We start from the raw sequence: 7,005 nt of genomic DNA on the forward strand, positions 1-7,005 counted from the left end.
ATATTTTAAAAGCTCCTTGGGGGCCCCATATGCAACCAAGTTGCCAACTACTAAACTAGAGGACTTAGCCTTGCGGTATAGCTCTCAAACTTTACTGTATGGAACCTCATGCCTGCCACATCTGTTTATGATCCAATAGGTCTGGGGAGGGACCCAAGAATCTGCATTTCTCCTAAGCTCCCTGGCAATAGAGATGTCACTAGTCCAGGGCCACACTTTGAGACCCACTCCCTATAGAACTATGGTTTTGTTAAAAACATCCATGCCCCCAGGGTGATTATTTCAAATCTCCCCACATTAGCATGACTCTGAAAAAGGACCAGGCAAATGCCATGTGTGCAATGAAGACCTTTTATTTTGGAAGAAGGAAAGTGAACAACCAAATCTGCAGAAGCAAGCATCCCAGGCTGATGGAAGTTACCACACACTATTTTGTGCTTTTTTTTTAGTGCCCTGAGACTTAATGATAAACTCCTTCAAGGACCATCAAAGACCAAATAGTAGGCGGTGGCCCAATGCTTGGAAATCTCCACCCCTTCCCCAAAACCGCAGGAATAATCCTCCCACTCATTACCCAACCCACATATTTCCAGCAACTGACACACACTCGCTTTCTGAGATGGCCCACACTCTGTGGAGTGTGTTTCTTTCCAAATAAATCAATGCACTTCTTACCTGTCACTTTGTGATGGGAATGTTGGAGGAAACACCTGGGTGAGAGGAAAGGCCTCCAGTGGAAGAGCACGAGGCCCACTGACCAACTCCAGCATTTTGAGGAAGGAACAGGATGGCCTTAACTGAGCCAGTCACTTCATCCTTGGGCCTTAGTTTCTTCATCTGCAAAATGAGTCTAGAATGTTTCATCTAACTCCGAAATCTTATCAATTCCATGACATTTGACAAGAGAGGTGATGGGCTCTAGGATGTGACCACGGAAGACTCTGGCCATCTGTCACATGAGAGTTCAATCACTGAAGGCCCAGGACCCCCATCACCTGGGCAGTGAAGAGGGATCTCTGCTCTCTGGACGTCACTGAAGTCAGACTAAAATCCAGCCACCTCTTTAAAGCTTACCTTAACCAGTTTCTTGACTCAAAAAACAAAAACAACAAACACACCTTGTGATCCATTCTAAAGCTGAAACCATTCTGAGAGGAAGTGGAGGGAGCGAGAAAGCACTTCGTGATTTATTAAAATCACCATAATTCATGGCCGACGTAGGGATCACTGTTTGAAGCCCTGATCAAAAGGATAATGCAATTATTTTGATGTAAATTTCACATCGTAGCAAGTACTGGTGTTAATATATTTAAAGTGCCTTATGGGGACTTCTCTGGTGGTCCAGTGGTGAAGACTTAACCTTCCCATGCAGGGAGTGTGGATTCAATCTCCGGTTAGGGAGCTAGGATCCATACGCCTTGTAGCCAAAAACCAAAACCGAAGCAATATTATAACAAACTCATAAAGACATTTCAAAAGTGTGACTTATGACTACCATTGTCTTATCCACTTTGTTTTAAAATGCTTTTCTACTTGAGACTGAACCAGGGGAAGGGATGGAGCTCCTCTGGAATTCTGACCTTAATGTCAGGACAGACGATTAACAAAGAAGGTCCTGGTTAAAATAGATCTATGGTTCTCAGTAAGGGGCAATTTTGCCCCCAGGGAATACATGGCAATATCTGGTGACATTTTTTGGGTTGTCAAAAATGTGTGTCTTGGCCCCAAAGGAAGGAGGCAGGCTACCACCAGCTTCCAGACAGCAGAAGCCCAGGGATGCTGCTAAACATCCCATGATGGGAAGGACAGCACCGCAACAAGGAATTATTTAGTCCAAAATGCCAACAGCACTGAGGTTGAGAAACCCTGAAATAAATGTATCCTGATATACATAACTAATAAGGACCTATTGTACAGCACAGGGAATTCTACTCAATACTCTGTAATGGACTATATGAGAAAGAGTGGGTATGTGTGTGTGCGTATGTGTGTGTGTATGTATGTGTGTGTGTATATATATAGGTATATATATGGGCATGCTCAACTGCTCAGTCGTGTCCAGCTCTGTGATTTCATGCACTATAGCCCACCAGGCTCCTCTCATGGGATTTCCCAGGCAAGAATACTGGAGTGGGTCGCTATTTCCTGCTACAGGGGATCTTCCCAACCCAAGGATCGAACTCATCTCTCCTACATTGGCAGGCGGATTCTTGACCACTGAGCCACCAGAGAAGCACGTGTGTGTGTGTGTGTGTGTGTGTGTGTGTGTGTATGTACATGTATATGTATATATGTACAGCGGATTCACTCTGCTGTACACCTGAAACTAACACATTGTAAATCAACCATACTCCAATAAAAATAATTTTAAATTAATAAATATGTGCAATTCCCCCGCCCCCTCAAAAAAGAAAAGAAATAGATCTTCTGGAGGCAAAAGGAAATGGCCAGAGGGATGAAGAGGGGCAGAAGCAGACAGACTCTGTCCCTGAAGGGAGGTGTCTGACCCCAGAGAAAGGCTGTGCTCCTTTGCACATCTGACTTCCCTCCACCACCCCATCTTGAAATGCTTCCACCAGGGACATTGATTGAAGTTAAAATTGGTTCTGAGGAAAATACGTACTAAACATAAGAAGCTAATAAACACAGGAAAAAAATGATTAGCAGCAGAAGCACAACAGAAATGGCTATGTAAACAACAGAGTATCTGAAAGCAGGTTTTTAACCTGGTAGAGATGTAGTCACGCACCTTTGAAACAAGCTTGCCTTTGTTCTGTTTACATGTAATGCTGGGTATGGGCATCTTGGTAGGCTCAACATAAACAATTCTGATCGCAGATTTGTTTTTTTACAATACTGAAAGAAGAAAAATACAACAATATTAAAAAACAAACAGAAAAACACCCCACAGCACTGCCCTTGCTCCAAATGAAGGATCATGTCTACCAGGGTGAGGCAATCATCCTTCCATGTTGCCCACATCACACGCCTGTGTATGAAACAGTCCATGACACATTCCATTTATCTGGTACTTTCATCAGAAGCCCATCCTAACACAATGATCTTCTAGCAACTGCTCCACCAAGAATGAACAGGTGAGTGAGACCCCTTCTTCACTTTGCCGGTGGAAGAAACCATCAAGGCAGGCCGCAGGACTCCAGATACAAATCTTCCATTTGACATCCGTCTGAAACAAAATGTTCCTAAGAGTCAAAACACAGAGAAGTAAGACGTATTTCTCAGATGGATTATAGTTCCTATAACTTGCACAAATATAACATCTCCAGTGACAAAGGTTGAGACTCCATTTATGGCTGCACCAACGCAAATCAGTAAGGAATTACTGACTGCAAACACCAGCCTTCTTGTGCTAACTGGTTGTCCTCCATGTGCTCTTTTATTCACAGGACATTGTCCATGAGTTGTGTCTTCATGGACGCGCTGCTCTTTGTAGGCTATGAAAACCATCAGGGGAAATGAGTGCACGGTTACCGGGGAGTGGGGTCTGTCCCTTTCAGTACTTTAGGAGGTTGCTCCAAAGACCTGGTCCTAAAAACAGGATATTCTGAGACTTCAAAAAATTTGGGACCCTTCCTGGGTTCCTTGGATGAGTTTCAGTGGCACTTTCTGAGTTCTTGTTTAGTGTGGGGCTTCCCTGGTGGCTCAGAGGTTAAAGCATCTGCCTCCAATGCGGGAGACCCAGGTTTGATCCCTGGGTCGGGAAGATCCCCTGGAGAAGGAAATGGCCACCCACTCCAGTATTCTTGCCTGGAGAATCCCATGGACTGAGGAGCCTGGTGGGCTGCAGTCCACGGGGTCACAAAGAGTCAGACACCACTGAGTCACTTTACTTACTTACTTACTTGTGTTTATTGAATTTGTTACAATATTGCTTCTGTTGTTGATTTTTTTTTTTTTTTTTTGCCGCAAGGCATGTGGGATCTTAACTCCCCAAGCAGGGATCAGACCCGCACCCCCTGCATTGGAAGGTGAAGTCTCAACCACTGGATCACCAGGGAAGTTCCCATGAGTTCATTCTATAGCAAACGTATGTGAAAATGTGCCCCCAAAGGATCACTCTGATGATCTGACACAAATTCAGTGTAAGGCCTCACTATTTTTATGTAATTCATAGTCAGTCTTGGCGTCGAGGCAGGAAGATACTACATTGAATACTCCCTTCAAAGCAGGGGAGGGTGAAGTCCGTCAGTGAACACGGGATTTTCTGCCTTCTTTCTACCTGGACTGTTCCCCGGGGTCTCTAAAGGTCACTTACAGCTTTAAAGGCAGCTCTGCCAAAGGACTGGCAGTCAAGTCAGATCTTGAATATTTTTCCTAAGAGTACCCCTTTGTCCCTCTTTTGCTTCTGACTAAAGCCTTCAGCTTCTACAGGTAATTGACAATGGGTTTTTTTTAAAAACTGTGATGCCACAGGTCGCTGGCACATTGTTAGGCTTGTCATATAGCCTCCTTTTTGTTGCAACTGGCACAAAGCCAGTTCAGAGCCACGAGCATGGTATCCTTTAGCCAAGGTGATGCTGGGGATCCAGAACCATCCACGTCAGAAGAAACAGAATTCGAGTGACCAACCTGGCATGCCCAGGACTGCAGGATTTCCTGGGATGTAGGACTTCCAGAGCTAACACTGAGCAAGTCCCCTGCAAGCCCAAACATGCTATTCACCTGATGGGGAAGGAACCATCTTTGCTACATTAGTACCACAGGCTTCAATTAGTAGAAACAGTCCAGCTAAATCTAGCATGGAAGTCACAGCCTATTAAAATAGCTGGGACTTGAACAATCATCTACCTCCTCATTTTCACAAAGATACCAGACTCAGAGTGGTTGTCAACCTTTTCCCTGGGTCACACAGCTTGCTGGTGTATCAGGAACCAGATCCTGGAATGCGACACTCCCAATATAGGGCACTTTCCACTGCATCACATTTTTTGCTTTGCTCTTATCGCTCTTGTAGAATGAGTTCATCTGAATTTTCTTACAGGACTTGGCTTTTAAAACAGTGAAAATTGCTGTTTATATTGGGCAACACTTTTTTTTTTCATGTTGGGATAGTGAATAGCATCAGCAGGCTGTAACTGGCCTCAACTGGCCATTCCCATTACTACATGGCATCCATTCCTGTCATTTTACAGCCCAGTGAAAACTCTTCAACACACAACCACTAGTCATCACGAGATGCCACCCTTGGTGGAGATGGTCACATGCCAGGACGATGTACCCCTGGGTGACCGGCTGGTTTGTGACTAGCTCACAGGCACACAGATTAGCATCTACAAAGTGCATGAAAATCTTGCTTCTTCATACCTTAGATTCTTTCAGGGGGAAGACATAAGATGCCTGTTCTACAAAGTTGAGGTTAAGGTAGAAAACAATCAGTTCTAAGCACTTTACAGGTATCATCTTATTTAATCCTCATCACCTCCTCTGAGTTACTATCATCCCATTTCACATACAAGGGAACTGAGGCATAGTGGGGTAATTAGCCAGCCCCCAAAGGTTCTGTTGTTGTTGTTTTAATTCTAGTAAGTAGTGGAGGGTTCTGAGCCTCATGCTCTTTCAGAAGAGAAATCAAGAGCTCAGGAGAGCAAACCAATCCAGAACGTGGACTCTGGAAGGCAAGGGGAAAGGCGGAGGGCTGTGTTCCTGGGGTGCAGGAGATAAACCAATATGGTGATGATCTGCAGTAAAAGGAACAACTCTGTTGACTTCTGCGTGCAGTGCACACAAAGGATAACGTACTATGTTCTGGCCCGACCTCCATCTTCATCGGCTATCCTTACTTAACCATAGTAAGTACCAAACACCTTATGCTGTCCTGCATCAGTCCACGCTGGAGTACAGCCACTGGTACTGGAGAATCCCACCATGACGTACCATCGGTAACAGTCCCTTCACAGAGTTCCTTCTCAGCTCCCCAGCCTCACTTGACCCTCTGAACCTCTTAGTATTGCATCTTCCCCTTTGACTTTTAGCCCGTTCACCCAGGAGCTCAGCCAGTGGGTTGGATAGGACCTACCACATGAAATCAAACACTTCTGAAGAAGTGTGACAGCATTAATGAAGTGAAACTGGCAAGTTGGTGAAGTGATTTTGATATTTCCATCTCTCAATTTTCTTCCTCCCTTCTAGTACATTCTATCCTGTTCTGTCTTAAACTGTGATCTTCTGCAGCAGGCTTAGTTTTAGTTCTTTATATTTAACTGGAAATGTATTTCACTGGCACCATTTAAGACAGAATGGTGCCACTCTCAGCATTAGCCACACATTAAAGCTAAGCTTTCCTGGGAGAACCATAATTAGAAATTTACTTTGTCCCCACAAGAGTAACTTAAAGCATCACAGAACAGGTAGTTGTTTTATGTGAGAACAAAACTCTTCCTGGTGCTTCTGAAATCAAAGCATGTGAAAAACTTTTAAGGGGCCTACATTTAGGTTTGATCAGTTCCAACTACGAACACCACTACTCTGATGTGAAAACACACAGTGCAGTCTTCAATTTCATAGGAAACATCTAGAATTCTTAAGTGGCCCAGATACTATGCTTTGGGGCAAGGAAACTGCTCACCAGTTCTTCAGAAACACCTTCAAAATGGAGAAGAGCTGACCTCAATGAACTTCTGCTTTTTCTATAATTTTATATGCTGGGCTCTAGCCATGCCATAGCAAACACTTCAAGGTACCCCATTAAAAAAAAAAAAAAAGGTCACTCCATCAAAACATATTACTCCATAATGATTATACAAGGTATGAAAGAAAAAAGGAGCATGATTTTATTGAAATCTTTTAGTACAGTGTTGGAAGATCTTCGAATCCTATATTCTAAAGCAATACAAGCACTGCAAATGATGTAGTTCCTGAATCTAGTTGACATCTCTACCACAGGAAAGTTACCATACAAATCTCTTGAAGCTGATGGATGTAATTTAAGTTGACAATGGAGCAACTTTGGTATATTCGTATTTCTCTGGATCCCCTTTTTGGCTA

This window comes from Budorcas taxicolor, chromosome X (assembly GCF_023091745.1).
Source record: "Budorcas taxicolor isolate Tak-1 chromosome X, Takin1.1, whole genome shotgun sequence".
Classification (NCBI taxonomy): domain Eukaryota; kingdom Metazoa; phylum Chordata; class Mammalia; order Artiodactyla; family Bovidae; genus Budorcas; species Budorcas taxicolor.